This window comes from Helianthus annuus, chromosome 16, assembly GCF_002127325.2.
Source record: "Helianthus annuus cultivar XRQ/B chromosome 16, HanXRQr2.0-SUNRISE, whole genome shotgun sequence".
Lineage (NCBI taxonomy): Eukaryota > Viridiplantae > Streptophyta > Magnoliopsida > Asterales > Asteraceae > Helianthus > Helianthus annuus.
Window position 1 is genome coordinate 8,771,374 of NC_035448.2, and position 15,764 is coordinate 8,787,137.

The 15,764-nt window shown below is 36.0% G+C and overlaps 3 long non-coding RNA genes across 4 annotated transcripts; 2 read left to right on the forward strand and 1 right to left on the reverse strand.

Moving 5' to 3' along the window:
- Positions 1-4,421: 4,421 nt before the first annotated feature.
- LOC118488441 lies at positions 4,422-5,913 on the reverse strand. Its single transcript, XR_004884710.1, has 3 exons — positions 5,847-5,913; positions 5,269-5,335; positions 4,422-4,495 (listed from the first exon to the last, which is right to left on the reverse strand). It is a non-coding gene; the product is annotated as an uncharacterized LOC118488441 (long non-coding RNA).
- A 2,840-nt stretch (positions 5,914-8,753) lies between these two features.
- Positions 8,754-9,511, forward strand: LOC110917829. The gene is made up of 3 exons (XR_002580889.2): positions 8,754-9,170; positions 9,276-9,339; positions 9,409-9,511. It is a non-coding gene; the product is annotated as an uncharacterized LOC110917829 (long non-coding RNA).
- Positions 9,512-9,675: 164 nt separating this feature from the next.
- On the forward strand, positions 9,676-11,026 carry LOC110916825. 2 transcript variants are annotated; one of them, XR_004884712.1, is made up of 4 exons: positions 9,676-9,968; positions 10,049-10,128; positions 10,206-10,332; positions 10,819-11,026. It is a non-coding gene; the product is annotated as an uncharacterized LOC110916825 (long non-coding RNA). The 2 variants fall into 2 exon arrangements; XR_002580066.2 differs by having other exon boundaries at positions 9,678-10,128.
- The last annotated feature ends 4,738 nt before the right edge of the window (positions 11,027-15,764 follow it).

Consider the following 15,764-nt stretch of genomic DNA (forward strand, 5'->3'; position numbering starts at 1 on the left):
GGCGACTCGCCTCACCTTAGTGCAAAATGCAAGCGCTTTAAATAGAAATACTTTCTTATATAATTATATAAAGCTAATTTATTGATTGTTTTATACGCCCGGCACAGGAAACTTACAATAAATATGTTGTCGACAAATATGGAGAGGATACCAGCTTGCATCCGGAAATCTCGTAAAGGCTTCATGCAACGGCTCGCCCGATAATTGGCGAAAAGACCGAATTTCATCACGAGCATCATCGGTCTTTGCCATAGAATAGTATTTATCCAGAAAAGCTTGTTGCATTTCTCCCCATGTGCGAATGCTATTGGCCGGGAGTGTAAGGAACCATTGCTTCGCTTTGTCTTTCAATGAGAATTGGAACAAGCGAAGTTTAACCTCCTCTAATGCAAAGTTGTGCCCCCCGATAGTGTTGCAAACCGAAGAAAATTCCGCCAAATGCGTATATGGCTCATCGTTGGACCTTCCATTGAAATGAGGAAGTATGTTGATGTAATGTGGTTTACAATCAAACATCCTTCGCTCACAAACGATTGGTGAATCGTTTTCGGTGACAATCGGCCTGAAACGGTCATTCACTCCACATGGAGGTTGTTGACGACGATAAGGTCCGTTAACTTCTTGATCACCCACTCTTCGGTTATCCCTTCTATCATCTCTTCTCTCATTCCTTATTTCATCCCTTCTTTCATCTCGTCTCTCATCCCTTCTCTCACCCCTTCCTTGATTCCTACCTTGGTTACCTCTTTGGTTGCCACCCCCCACAAAATGAGGAATCCGGTTATGGTGAGCATTGTTGTTATTGTTACGACCCCCACCATTCCGGTTCCGTTGATAATCATTTCGTGGTTGACGGTTGTTCTCATAACCATCATTTCTTCCGTCTCTATACCCATAGTCGTCATCCCCAACATAACTGGCATTTTGATAGCCAAATTCTTCATCGTCATATTCTCTTGCATTGTAGCCGCTACCCCGATTGATGTATCCCCAATCTTCATCATCGTCCACTCGATCATCATAGTACCCCCATCATCCGAATTTTCTGTATGAATGCTTACATGTTCCGGCGATTGATAACCGGGAACACTATAAGGCTCATCATCGGGGATTGCATTCCTCAAATCATCGATGTTGAAAAATGGGTCTTCATTCGCGGGATTGCCGCGATCACGATTACCTCTACGGTCGGAATTGACATTCCGATCATCAAGGTTAATGGGTAAAGAAGCTTGACGGTGAAGATTTTGTTGTTGGGGTGTTCGTTGGTTGTTATTGAGGTTTTGGTTTCTGAAAGGTGGTGTGGGTGGTCTAGAATTGGTGTTACCACCCGGTTGTTTTTGAGGTATAGGTTGAACATTTTGGGTGGGATGAAAGTTTCCTCAGGATTGGAATTGATTTGGATTGAGGTTTTAGTTTGAGTTGAAGTTTTGATTGGAGTTGTGGTTCGCCATCGAATCGGTTTCAATGGTTGGTGTGAGCGGTGGTGTTGTGGTGGTTTGATTAGAAGCAAGTGTTGCTTCCAATCGGCTTGCTAAATTCCTTCTTGCTACCCTTTCGATTTCCGATTCGTAGACTAAAGGTGAAGTCCTCCCGGAGTTCCGCGTAACAAGGAAAAAGACAAAGTACAAGAAAAGAATTTATGCAACTTAAACAGTTAATCACAAGAAAAGAATTTATGCAACTTAAACAGTTAAACAACCCATCATCCAAATTAGATTTTGATAACAGGAATTCTTTGTCATAGACTATTTTTCCCTGTTTTTCTGTTTGACCCGGAGTGCTTGACTCAGACTTTGACTCTGACGCGGACTCCGACTTTGACTCCTCTATCTCATCGTTTTCTAACACATGATCCATGACTTTCTTCATCAATTGAGATTGTTGATCAGTGTCAGATGATGTAAACACAACATCAATACTATCTGGTAGATTGACTGACGACTCCGACTCCCACTGTAAATTTGTTGCCTTTTTGACTCTTTCATCGTTTGGGTATCTTGGAAAATATCCATTTTCCAGCGGAGGTGGACGCTTGTTATAACTGACACCTTGTTTCTTACCAGAATCTTTCTTGTCAGTCTTTTTCTTCGTGTCATTCTTCTTCTTTTCAGAAATCTTTTTATCAGCAATTTTTCCAGCTTCCTTCTCTTCAGTTATCTCATCATCTTCCCATGCCTTCATACTTTCAACTGTCGGATAAATCCTGTCAATGACATAAGAAGTACATGAGTAACTTTTTAACAAACGGTTAACTCTTTCAGTTTCAATTCTTTGCAACTCAAGCTTTTGTTCCAAAGCAGCACACTTCTCGATGTAATTATTCACAACTTTCTGTTTGATCATGAATGCTCCCTGAAGTGTCTTCATTGCTGTTGCTTGTTCTTTACTTGATTGATTGTATTGACTTATAGACTTGTTCAGAACATCATAAGATTCCTTTAACTGATTTATGTTATTAATCAGTTCACTGTTTTTCTTCTTGAAAATCTCACAGTTTTCACACATCACAGGAATCTTTTTAGCATTAACTTCAGCATCAACTTTAAACTTTGGAACCTCTTTCATCTTTTGCCTTCTATTTACAAAAATATCTTCATCATCACTCCTCACCGTTGTTTTGACCTTTTTCTTTTTCTTTTTAACTTTTTCATCATCACTATCACTTTCAGCGATCAGCTTCATATCAGCTTTGAATTTTCTTGCCCAATACTCAGTATCATCATCACTATCACTTTCAGCCTTTGCCATAAAAGCAGTATAAGCTCTAGTTTGATCAGGAATATAATCATCCCAAGTAAAATTTTCCCAGCTAAAACCCTCTGGTAGCTTTTCATCTTCTTGATCAATCAAACAAGCTTTTGCATTATCTGGAATATATTTATCCCAGTTGAATGACTTCTTTTCATCTTGATTAACCACACATGCTCTCTTTCCAGTATCTTCAATTATGGGTCTTCCATGTGTAGTTTGTGCTTGATGTTGATGTTGTTGTGATGGTGATTGAGCAACTTGATGGTAGATGGCTTTTCTGTAATAATCATTGTTGTTGTTGAAAGGATTTTGAGCTCCACTTGCTTCGCGGTTAGTGCACTCCCTCTTGAAGTGACCTTTTTCCCCGCAACGAAAACAAGTGACTTTAGATTTATCAAAACCTAAAGTAGAAACATTAGCATCACGAAGATCATCTCTCCCCGTTATCTGCTTAAATTTCTCAGCTCTCCTTAGTACGCTAGCCAAACACCATTTAATATCCATCAGCTCCATCTCTTCAGCATCTATCTGGTCGTAGTCTTCCTTGGTTAACATTGGATTCCCGATACGACCTGCAACAAAACAAGTATAAGATTCCAAAACCATTCCTAATAAAGACATTTGACTTTTGGCAACTTCTTCAGAATAATCTTGATCATTTTCAAGATTTAAAACAATGTTACACTGAAGTTTTCTCCCATTTTTCGTAGCAGAAATGTTTGGATCAAAAGATGGAAATGATGTAAAACTTGTTTTGCTGCTTGATCCTTTAGATGATCTTTCAGATGAATTTTTTACACTGTAGGCAGTTTCAACTTTCGGAGATAGATTTGATGATTTCTCATTCACCCCTGCTTTATAGTATAATCCGATATCTTGTTCACCATCAAAATCCTTCATTCGAATAATTTTTCGTTGTTCCATTTCTTGAGCTTCGATCTTTTCAATGAACTTGCTGAGTGTCAAATTGCTAAAACCTTTCTTGTTTCTGAGCATCATAAGATATGTGCCCCAAGTCTCATATGGTAAAGCATCAGCAAGTTTTTCGATCAACTCTTCATTGTTTTTCTCAATACTCAATCTCTTCATGTTAGCAAGCAAATTGCAGTATCTTTCGATAATCTCTCTTGTGCTTTCATTCTTTAACCCGCGAAACAAATCAAACTCTTTCTTTAGAAGCAATTTCTTGCTTTTGACCATTTCTTCACTACCACGAAACTTTGACCTTAAAGCTTTCCAAATCGAATATGAAGTTCCATTGTGTTGCAAAAGCACCATAATATCCTCTTTCACTGCTTGTTGAAGAAGACTTAACATCATTTTCTCATCTTTGTATTTCTTTCTAGCATCAGCACCTAGATCTTTTATCGGAACAGGCTCTTCATCATCATTCATCGGTCGAACATATTTTGTCTCGACACATTCCCATGCATCAAGATAATTAGCTTGTACCCAATTCTCAAAACGACCTTCCTGTGACACCCAGTTTATAGTACTAGATTTATGAAATAAGAACATGCATTTGATACCAAAAATTCTAAGTTTACAAAAACTTCTAATATTTTAAACCATAACTAGACACTACATACAGGTATTGTTCTTACGAAACCATCATCAAGATGATAACTACAATTGTTTACATAGTTTTTAGAACTAAAGATAATGTGCGGAAGCGTTTGTTAGAGTGTTCGGTTCAGATGCATATGCTTGATCATCACCCTTCTGCTAGAAAACCTGAAAACTGAGCATTTTAATCCAATGTTAGTATTTTGGTCCTTGACCAATAATATAAATGAAAAGGTGTGTTAAAACCAATTAGGGAAATCAAGAATTATGAATTTCAGCATTTGGAACTGGGGGCTACCGTAAGTTACGATGGCACCTGGAAGTTTATTGTTCTGCCGTAAAGCAGAAGAATCCCACCGTAGCATTTTATTGGCTACCATAAGTTACGGTATCACCGTAACTTACGGTAGACTCTGCACATGTTTTCTTGCTTTGTGATCTTAGATATTCTAGTTCCGTTTTGCAGGGAATTAACCTTGAACAAGTTTATCACCTACCCAAGGTTAATTACCCATGTTTGGAATTATTACTCGCCATCATGTTTCGCTTTCCCATGAGGAATCGCTTACGCCGTCAAACACATGTTTAAATCCAAGACTTCATATTTATCAACTATACTACTTAAACATGCTTACCCATTCAGATCCTTAACTCCTGTATGAAGAGTTTAACTTCGCAACAAGTTTAGCGCGTCCAACTTACAACTTAGACAATAATTATAACCATGCTTTATGTAAAGATGTATAACTTCATGTTATATACAAAACTTGTTTTGACCCGTTTGGGTACTAAATAAAGCACCTTACGGACATCCAATTTCCATGTTTATTACTTGTTTAAGACTTTTAGTCGAGTTCATAACATAAAGGTAACTCTCGGTCATCATGTTTGTACAATGGGATAAAACTTAACAATAAGTATAATGTAATGAAACAGTAGATTTCATACCTTTAGAGCACGCCTTTTCCCCGTGAATTCCCTCCGGCTTGTCCGCTTGATGATCCGGACTCTTTGCCTAGAAAATTCAGTTTTTAACTTGTTTAGAATTCTTTTCATGACCATATTCACATCGTTTATGAGACATGATCAAAATCTGCGTTTCCATCAAATTTAACATACAAATCCTCACTTAGGCATTTCAACAAACACCTAACGGGTCAGATTTTCCTACCATCGTCTCCAAGTTCATGACTTACAATTAAACCTCAAATTTTCACTTTTTAGTAAACCTTGCACACAGCTTAGCATCGATATCACAGGAATTACTTCCTATAATGAAATTATACTAGAATTATCATTCAAAGTCCTAGTGTTCATCATCATCTTATAAAACCCATAACCTAGCTTCCATGGATTCATGGAATTTCCTGAATTTGGGCATAAATCCACATGTAGTTGTCTAGGTTTTACTCCTAGACACTATATCATCATTAATCTAACTAAATTACTTTCATGCATCCACAAATTTCAGATTGCTTAAATTCATGAGGATTTCAAGTATAGAATTCTCATCAAATTTTACATACCTCTTAATCCTCTTGCGATGAGGATCACAATTCTAAGCTCGAATTTCGTTTTGGTTAGGATTTGCACCTCCAATTTAAGGGATTTGTGGATTTTAGGGTTTGAAAGTAGGGAAGCTCTCCCCTGCTTGTTCTTGATCGACCAGACTCCCAATTTTGGGATGTTTGGTTTATTTTTGTTACTATTAGTAACTTATTTGTGTTTTGACAAGTTTAGACCCTCAACTTTGTTTTATTTTTTGAGTTTATGTGTTTTAACCCTATTGTGAATTATTTCAAGACTTAAACTTAACTAAGTTAAGTTCCTAGTTTGTAAATTCTTGTTTATTAACTCTTTGAATTTTCTAATATAAGGATTTATATTTTCGGGGTGTTACACTTCCCAACCTTTAAATTCTTCGATGTTCATTAGTTTGGAAGGCTTTTGCATCGTCCCTGTTTCGTTTTCCAACATTGTGTTCTATGCAATACTCATCGGTGTAACTAGAGTAGCTAATGCGTTGTAGAATTCCTCATCCATTTTTCCGGATTTTTAAATGAGCTGTATCACCTTGTAAGAATACCTGACAACACAATCAAACAAAACACAATCAGTTTAAAGACTTATCAATTAACCGAATAAGACTGATACTCGAACTGATGAGTATTCTATTCGAATTGAAGATTGACACACTGTGAAGACTGCTATGACCCTGATCAAATACGAATGACTTGACCCTTTTTCGTGCAAACTAACTGAATTTCAAATGACCTGATGAATACTTCAAATGAACTGGACAAAATTCAAACGATCTGGAATTCGTACGACCAGGAGATGATTTTAACCACTTCCAAGTGAACTGATGACTTTTTCAAGCAAACTGAACACCTCGTGTGATCTAAGGAACCCAAACTTCAAACAACATGAACTGGTGTAAATTGAATTTGGTATGGACAATTTCAAACCTTGGGCCGAGATTTACACATAACAATCTTGTAACTGTTGTTAATATATGAAGCTCACAAAAAAATCTTCTTTCAAAACTCTATAATTGGGCCGCAAATATATATCACATGGATTGAACCTTTTACCTAATTAACTAACAACAACTCTACAATATGATTGGGCCTCTAAAATCAAAGTCACATGAGCCGAGATAATCGCATGACAAAACTGACAACTTTTACATCATCTAAATGTTCATTGCACCAACAAATGGTTGTGGCCAACAAGTTTATCTTTTATAAATCCTTGATTGGGCCGATGAGTCTTGAAAGGACAACAATCACATGAGCTGATCAATATTAATACTCAACTCTTGATTGTAGAACCGATTACTTTTGATCACATGAATTATATAATTGCCGACAACATTATGTATAAACACTTAAACCGATAGCTGATTGGGCCGAGAATTAGAGACACTCAAACTGTGATTGGGCCTTTGATTATGAATTGCACAAATAATCACATGCAGATTACAAAGATCGATATAACATGGACAGTCAACACATTCATTTAATGCATCACATGCATTTGCAATAAATGATCGGACAACAAAGATACCAAATGATTTTCGATTGGACCGTGTGCTTTGATTGCGCCTGACACACTTTAACTTGGAATCAACTTGGAGGTGGCCGACAACATTAATTCCAATCAGATCTCATAGGACCGATGAAACAGACTCATCACATTTTACCTCCATTTGAACTTTATTTTTCACATGCAAACTATTTAATCAACTCACTTTTACCGACAACCCGCAACTCAATGCACTTTCTCGTGACCCATGTTTCAAACTGTACACTTCAAACGATATGTAACCTTTTCAAACGATATATTCAAACGGTATGACGATTTCAAACGGGATGACAGTTTCAAACGATATTTTCAAACGAAAGCCATGTTTTCAAACGAGATAGGTCAATTTCAAACGACAGCTTCAAATTTTCAAACAGAATGGACCCTTTCAAACGATAGTCCAAACGAAAGATTGCTTCAAACGATGGTTTCAAACAAAATGGTCATTTTTCAAACGGAAATACCAGATCTCATTCAAACGGACACCAGATTTCAGTCCATTTTTACCATTTTTACTTCAAATTTAGATCTAATATTCACAAGGATTTGTTAAAATACAATTACGCACACATTGTGAAAGTTTCAGCCAATTTTAACTGTGAAAAACTTTAATTTTCGAAAAAGAAAGGTGTAGAAACAGAAATCGCAGCTGAATTGTATAGAACTCTTCTTCCTGAGCTCTGATACCACTTGTAGGATCGTTTTCAGACCCGAACGAGTCGATCAGAAGAGTTTATCTCTAAACGAAAGGCGGAAACAGACGTATAGAGTTCAATTCAGCAAGATTCACACTATAAACTGTTGTATGATTGATATAAAGACGTTTTACAACCTGACAACACTTCAGCAGCACTTCGTTGCTCTAGCTGGAAAGTTAAAAATGATGAAAGTTTGAAGAATATATATAGGTAATGACCCTTCCGTTTGAAAGTGACATGCCACCTTTCAAACGGAACCCATTTCAAACTAAACCCTCTTCAAACTTTCGGCTTCAAACTAAACCCTTTTCAAACTTTCAGCTTCAAACTTTCAGCTTCAAACTTTCAGCTTCAAATGTAATAAACCGAGACTCGATATAAGACGAAGACGACAGATGACTGCACCAACAGAGGGGCACCGCTGGTCAGTTGCATGTTGGGTCGGTATGGCGGGGCGGGGCGTGCCTAGCCCGCGTGGGTTGGCCACGTGTTATAATTTTTTTTCAATTATTATAAAAATACACACAAAATTAAAAAAAAGCCTAAAATTATTATTAAAATTTCCTAAAAATTACAAAATCCTACAGGCACCTATAGCCTAGCCAACCCAGCCAATGAGAGCCGGCCACGGAAGACTGCTAGGCCCGCCCAACGCCCGGGCTGAAACCCCGGCCCAAGGGGCCACGCCGAAACCTAAGCCCATTCGGGGTGATGACTTGGGCGTTTGTACCCAACCCACGCCCCATACCTCATAGTCTCAACTTGTGTTAGCTATTGACCAGTCCACTTGTATTTGCGTCTCTATACGACTAAATTCAGGTACTAGTTGTATCCACATTTCACAAGTTATTTTATGTGGATAACTGATTGACTTCATGTTATATAACCCTTTTTTTTACTTTTTATTCAAATATGTTTACATTTTAGTATATTTACATGAACTGATCTGATTGCCAAATTACGAATAGATTGATTTACGGAATTCAAAATTTTCAATCGGATGGTGGAGACGATCACGATGGTACACGGGAGATCTGTTGGTGGCAAGGTAAAGAGGCGGCGCAGGTTAGCCGATTTATTAATCAAATTTTGGATGATATATAATTTTCTAGTTAAAAATCTTTCATTTCATAATATAAGTTTATTATAATTCATATATGTATTTATTAGATTGAAGAGTTGTAGCAAAAGAAAATGCAGACAAAGCAGAGAAATAGTGTGCATCTTTTGGAGTGTGAGTAGCATTACTATTGTTGTGATTCACTTTTAGGCTCAATGTTTACTTGACATTCATCTTTATCAGGAGTGCAGACGAGCCAAGCCAAGCCAAGCCTGAGCTTGATTAGGCTTGAGCTCGGCTGTTGGATAGCTTTTCAAGCTTCAGCGTGGCTCGGACATGGCAATATTATTATTACTAACTAGTTTATAATAATTATTATTGTTTTCTATTATTTTTTCCTTTTTGACTCAATAAACGCAATTATTCTGACCTGTTTTAATTGACTTGTTTTTGCCACCCCCCCCCAATGACAAATATTGGATCTGCCTGTTGGATATGAATTTGGGATCCTTCACTTGTTTAGTTTGAACTGGGATCCCTCATAGGTGATTTTTGCAGCTTTTTCATTATATACGCCTTTGTGTATTAGGTTTTTTTGGGGGTAAATGGGAAGGTGCACTAGTAAACCTGTGTCTTTTTGGCTTGTAATGTATTGATGAGACATGATATTAGGAGTCTTGACTTGTTTTTATTTGATATTCTAGAATTCTTGTTGCTTGAGAAGGAAAAGATTGAAATGATAGATACATGGGCGAGTTAGATTTTGATTATTATAGAGGACTTTTCCTTGGACACTGACCAATGTAAGTTTTATTTAGAAATGTTTTTTTCATTGTCTTTAAGTAATTACTTGTGGATTAAATGCAGTGCAACCAACAACCAGGTTCATGAGAATGCCGTTATATGGTGATCAAACATATGCGGGAGTTTGTTGAGAGAATTCAACATGACTTTATTAATAACGTAGGTCTTTTCCATATGTTTAAAATATCAAAATTTTAATTTATTTGTATACATTTAGATACTTTGTTTGTTTTCAGTTATGGAATGCAAAAGAGAAGACCACACATGAGAAAATTGAAATTATGATCGTCCACTTAATGGAGCATTGGATTAAGGTGTTCGGTGTTTGAGGGCCAGAGATGAACTTCGTAAATGCGTTTCAAGGTTAGCTTAAATTTTACCATAGTGATCATTTACGTCTAATAGGTCAACTAAAAACTTGCTTATATATGAGTATGTAGTATAAAGATATGTATATATGTGTATGTAGCATAATATATATACGGTTCAACCGAACCAAGACATTTGTAACTCATTAACTTTGATTATCACATGAGACATGTATATCTTTGTATGTGATGAATGTTTTTTTTTGCATGGTTTGATACATACTTATTGTATAGTTTGTTATTAATGATTTGGTAGATATATTGGTCGATTGTAGTATTCTTGGACTTCTAGGTCATAGATTTGGATCTTCATGTTTTATGTGCATATGTAGGGTAGATTTGGAACATGTCCTATGACCTATGTGTATGCATGTATGATAGTATTTTAACATTTGAATTTAACGATTGGATTTTATACATATGTACACTTATGTATGCATTTTAAGCTTCATTTTATTAATGTAACGTAATGTTTTGCTAGGCAATTTCTAAGGTTTTCGGTTGCAAGTATGAATTGAAGACGTTGGGTTTGGGTTGCAAGCATGAAGACATCAGTTCAGGGAGTCATTGTATATCATATTCATCTTTAGAGATATATGTATTTGTGTTACTTTGAAACTTTTCTAATTTTGTGTTACTTTGAAACCTTTGTAATTTATATTGGTTTTAATTTAGTTTTGTTTTTTGTATATTTTTTTTTCAATTTTGGATAATTTGATTATAATGAGAATTTATTGGGAATTTTTAATAAATTTCTTAGGATGATCTATAAAAATTACTTTTTTTTAGTTTAAACACCAAGAGATGCGGTTCTAGAACCGCATCTCTTGTATATATTAAGAAAACAATAGTTTTTGCTTGAATTATCAAAAGATGCGGGTCTAAAACCGCATCTTATAGCCAATTTACCCGCATTATTTGATCATTTTTGTACTAGTGGTAGCTAAAGATAGCGACTTCGTAGTTAAATTTTGTAGCAAAAACAATGCAAATTATCATAGCCAACCCATTCGTAGCTAAAAATAACCAAAGCTAAAAGTATTCGTAGCTAAAATTTTCCGTAGCTACAAGTATCCGTGGCTAAAAACAACCGTAGCTAAAAAAAAAACGTAGCTAAAAACATCCGTAGCTAAAAACCCATAGCGAAATTTCGTAGCAACCTTCTTCATAGCAAATCGTGGCTAAAATACCGACGCCATTTTTTGTAGCTAAATTCGTCGCAAACATAATTTTCGTAGCTAAAGTTTGTAGCCAATAAATTTGCGACGGGACTTGTAGCTACGAACCAAATCTGTTGCAAATTCGTAGCAAAAAGGATGTTTGCTACGGATTTAGCCGTAGCAAATGTCTATTTATGTAGTAGTGTTACCTTTGAATTGACAAAAATGCCCTCATGTGCAAAGTATATGACCAAATTTAACTGAAAAAACTAACTGAGTTCGGCCTAAAGAACAAAACGTGTATGATATGAAAACATATATAAAGGACAAAACTCGTCAATTTTGAACATAAATAACAACGTCTAAAAATAAATATAAAGATAAAAGGATAATCATTGAAATTCTCCTTATTAAATCTAAATCAAGTACATCAAATACAATCATCACATTCTAGACAAAGTAGCAATTAGTAAAACTTATTATCAACCAAAGACGACGAACATGCGGCAAATAACATAACATGCATTTAATTTTTTTGGCAAATGTGGTGCCCAACGTGTCATGTACTCAAGACTTGCGTGTTTATAAAGGGATCTAGAGGCAAATAACATAACAACATACATTTAATTTTTTGGGCGGGGAGGGGCGCCTGACCCTCCGAACTTTTCGCTCAGTAGTGTTATATATGTAGTTTTCGTATAGAAATTTTTGGGTATATACGTTTTCGACTCCCCGGTTCTGTAGAAATTTTTGGGTATATACGTTTTCGACCCCCTCTGTCATTCGGGTCAAGTTTCGCCACTGGTTATGCAAGGAAGGGATGGTAATGGTTTAAAATTATTGGAAACTTAACATGGATAAGAAGCATGCCAAGAACATTACTACAAGTTAACCAAAGATCCATGTGATTAGAGAAAAGCTGATGAAGTCATGATGATTTATTAATCTGATATTATTACTAAAGGCTTGTAGACTAGTGATATTAAGGTGTATAGTAGAAGTGTTTCTCGTCAAGTGATTAAGGGTTCTAGCTAGTCCTATGGTGGACATCGGTGTAGATTTATGAGTAGGTTTAAAGAAGGTGTGAAAAATCCCATATAATCGAATTCAAATTTGATGTTTCTATAGAGGACCTGATGACACATGATAGTCCCAAGAAGATATGTAGTTATATCCTCACCCATATACCTTGTAATGAGATCTTAGGAACACAATCTTAAATTATTGAATAACGAATTATAAGACCCTTAGTGGCTTGATTTTCAATGTAATAGTTGAAAGTGTGCTAAAAGAATAGACTAAAAGGTTACCAACGTACATTTGAAATATGAGTAATAACTGGATATGTCCGCCAAATTCCAAATAAATGAATTTAGTAAAATGAAATAACAAAGGGTATAAGAAGAATTACTTAAGGGTTGTTTAGTAACTTCTGAATGGTTAAGTGCTAAATTAGTAGGAGTCTAGAGGTCTGAACTATTAAGTGTTGGACCAATAAGAGGTTTGACCATTAAGAGTCAGTATAATGCTTAACCGTTCAAAGACAAATTTCTGACCAATTCAGATTAGAGGTCTCAACCATTCGGACTCAGTATAATGCTTAATCATTCAGAGGCAAATGTTTGAACCATTCGGACATCCGCTCGCGAAACAAACAGTCTGAATCATTAAGTACTGAACCGGTAAGAGGATGAACCATTAAAAACCTAATCAAGAGCGTAAACAAACAACCCCTAAGTATATGTTTTTATATATCCATATCCGATTTTAAAAGTTCTCAAGTGTGTTTTAAATGAAAATATTAATAATTTCTAGAAATATAGCTTGTATTTAACATTCAATAGCTTATGAATGTATCATGCGATTATTAAAACAGGTTGATTGTGTTTCATTTTGATTACATATGATAACCACACGACTATCGACATATGTGTTCTTATGCAACTCTGGTTGATGAAATTTATTAGAGTAAATTACAAGTTTTGTCCTTTATGTTTACACCAAATTGCAGGCGTTGTCATTTTGGCCAAAAGTTTACAGACGGTGTCCTTAGCCTTTCAAAATCTTGCACGTTATGTCCTTTAGGCCAAACCCAGTTAGAATTTTTGGTTAAATCTGGACATATGCCTTGCACATGAGGTTGTTGTCATTTCATCTCTTCAGGGATATTGTGTAAAAAACTTATGTTTAGGGACTAGTTTGTAATAAATTGAAAAATAAAGAAATATAATATCTCTCTCTATCTCTCACAACTACTGAAAGTCCCTCTCTCTCTATCTAACATATCTGAGATCGGAGATCGTATTCATCACTCCAGTAATTTTTCCAAGAGTAAGGGCATTGTTTGTGATCGTCTGAAATATAACAACAGGGCATTTTTCAGATATGTTAGAGAACAGCGCTGAGCATTTTTTCAAGAGTAAGGGTTGGGATAGGAGACAACGGTAATCGTGAAATATAACAACAGGTCTGTGATCGGAGACGACGAAACCGGGCTGATATCAGAGATGACAGACCAGATCGGAGATTGAAGACGACAGAGTGTACGACGGTGGCATAGTTGTCGCAGGTCTGAGATCGAAAGTGTTTGTAGATGATGAATAGTGATGGTGGTGGTTGAGGGTGGTACCAACATATGGATGCAAAATTGCAAATGACCTAAATTTCATCAAGAACCAAAAATCGAAAAGTAAATGGGAATCATTTTTAAAAATCTTGATCGTGGTCATCATTTGGTTGTTAAAAGTCGAAGGAATCTTCATTGGAGAAATTGCATCATTGTGAAAAGTTGAAGGAATCTTCAATAGAGAAATCGCATCAACGGATTCGGTGGATTCACTGGATTGCACTCAACAAAGTTTCGGTTGTAATCATAAAGAATAGGTGCGCAAAGTGTGAGAGATTATGGACCAGATACTTTAGGTGTGTTAGGGTTTGGTAGTTCGGTTTAGAGAGAGAACAGAGAGATAGATAGATAGAGGAGTTTAGAGAGAGAGAGAGAGATACTAAAGGTTTCTATTTTTATATTTTATAGAAATAGTCGCTTGTTATAATTTATTTACTCAATAGTCCCTGAGAATATAAATTGACAAGAATACCCTTATGTGCAAGGCACATGACCATATTTAACTAAAAAATCTAACTGGGTTTGGCCAAAAGGACATAACATGCAAGATTTTGGAACATTAAGTATAGAACTTGTCAACTTTTGCGCTAAAGGACACCACCTGCAATTTGGTGTAAACGTAAAGGACAAAACTCGTAATTTACTCGTTATATTATAATCGTCGTTAGAGTTGATTTGGATGAATCAAAAGTTTGATTAATATTTTTTTTATTATTATTTTTAAATTACTATTTAGTTACCGAAATTACATCGAAATAGAAGGTAAACGGACAACAAGCTACGTTGCTACCCCTTTTTTAATAGCATAACCAAGTCTTTTAAAAACTACATTCATAGATCTCAGGGTCATAACGTTACTATACCTGACCCTTTGGACTCTACTAAGCAGGTCCACAACATCTGGTGCAAGGAAACCAAAAGTCAAACACAGATGGGATAAACACATGTTGGTTGTCAAGGCACACTTTCTCGTGTTTGGTCACTTTATTCGAAGCAACTTTTAAAGCAGCCTGACCCACCATGGAAGCACTACCCCCAAGCCTACAAGAGGGGAAACCCCTGTTAGATCCACACGTGTTTTCCTCCTGTTCATCCATAGACCAACATGTTGGCTGGTCTGAGGGTAAATCTTCCTTCCAATGGGTCAGTTAAGAAATTCAACAGTGCTTCTTTCTTAGCAGAAATCCTAACACGCCTGAACATGTCAAAGAGGACATCGGTACTTGAAACGCGGGAGCTCTCTAAATTTAAATTTTGATTAACAAATATTGTGATATTGACCAAAATGGACCCAAAATGATAAATTAGCGAGTTGATCTTAAAATTGGCCGGCTGTGTTCAAATGATTGAAAATGTTTTTATAGGTGTTCTATATATATGATTTGAAATGTTAACTTAGAAGTTAACAAGAAAGACTATCCAACTCATTTTGAAAATTTTTAGACTTTATTCAACTATTTTGGTGTGAATGGTATACTAATTTTAGTTGAACATGCTAGTGTTATTTGAAAGAGTGAATTTGAGGACTTGCTCCTCATAACATGGTATACTGTTGCAAGTAAACATGGTCTTGAAAAATACTACATTCAGAAAAAAGCAATTAAGAACTTTGACTCTCACTTATATGGTTAACCGAACCGA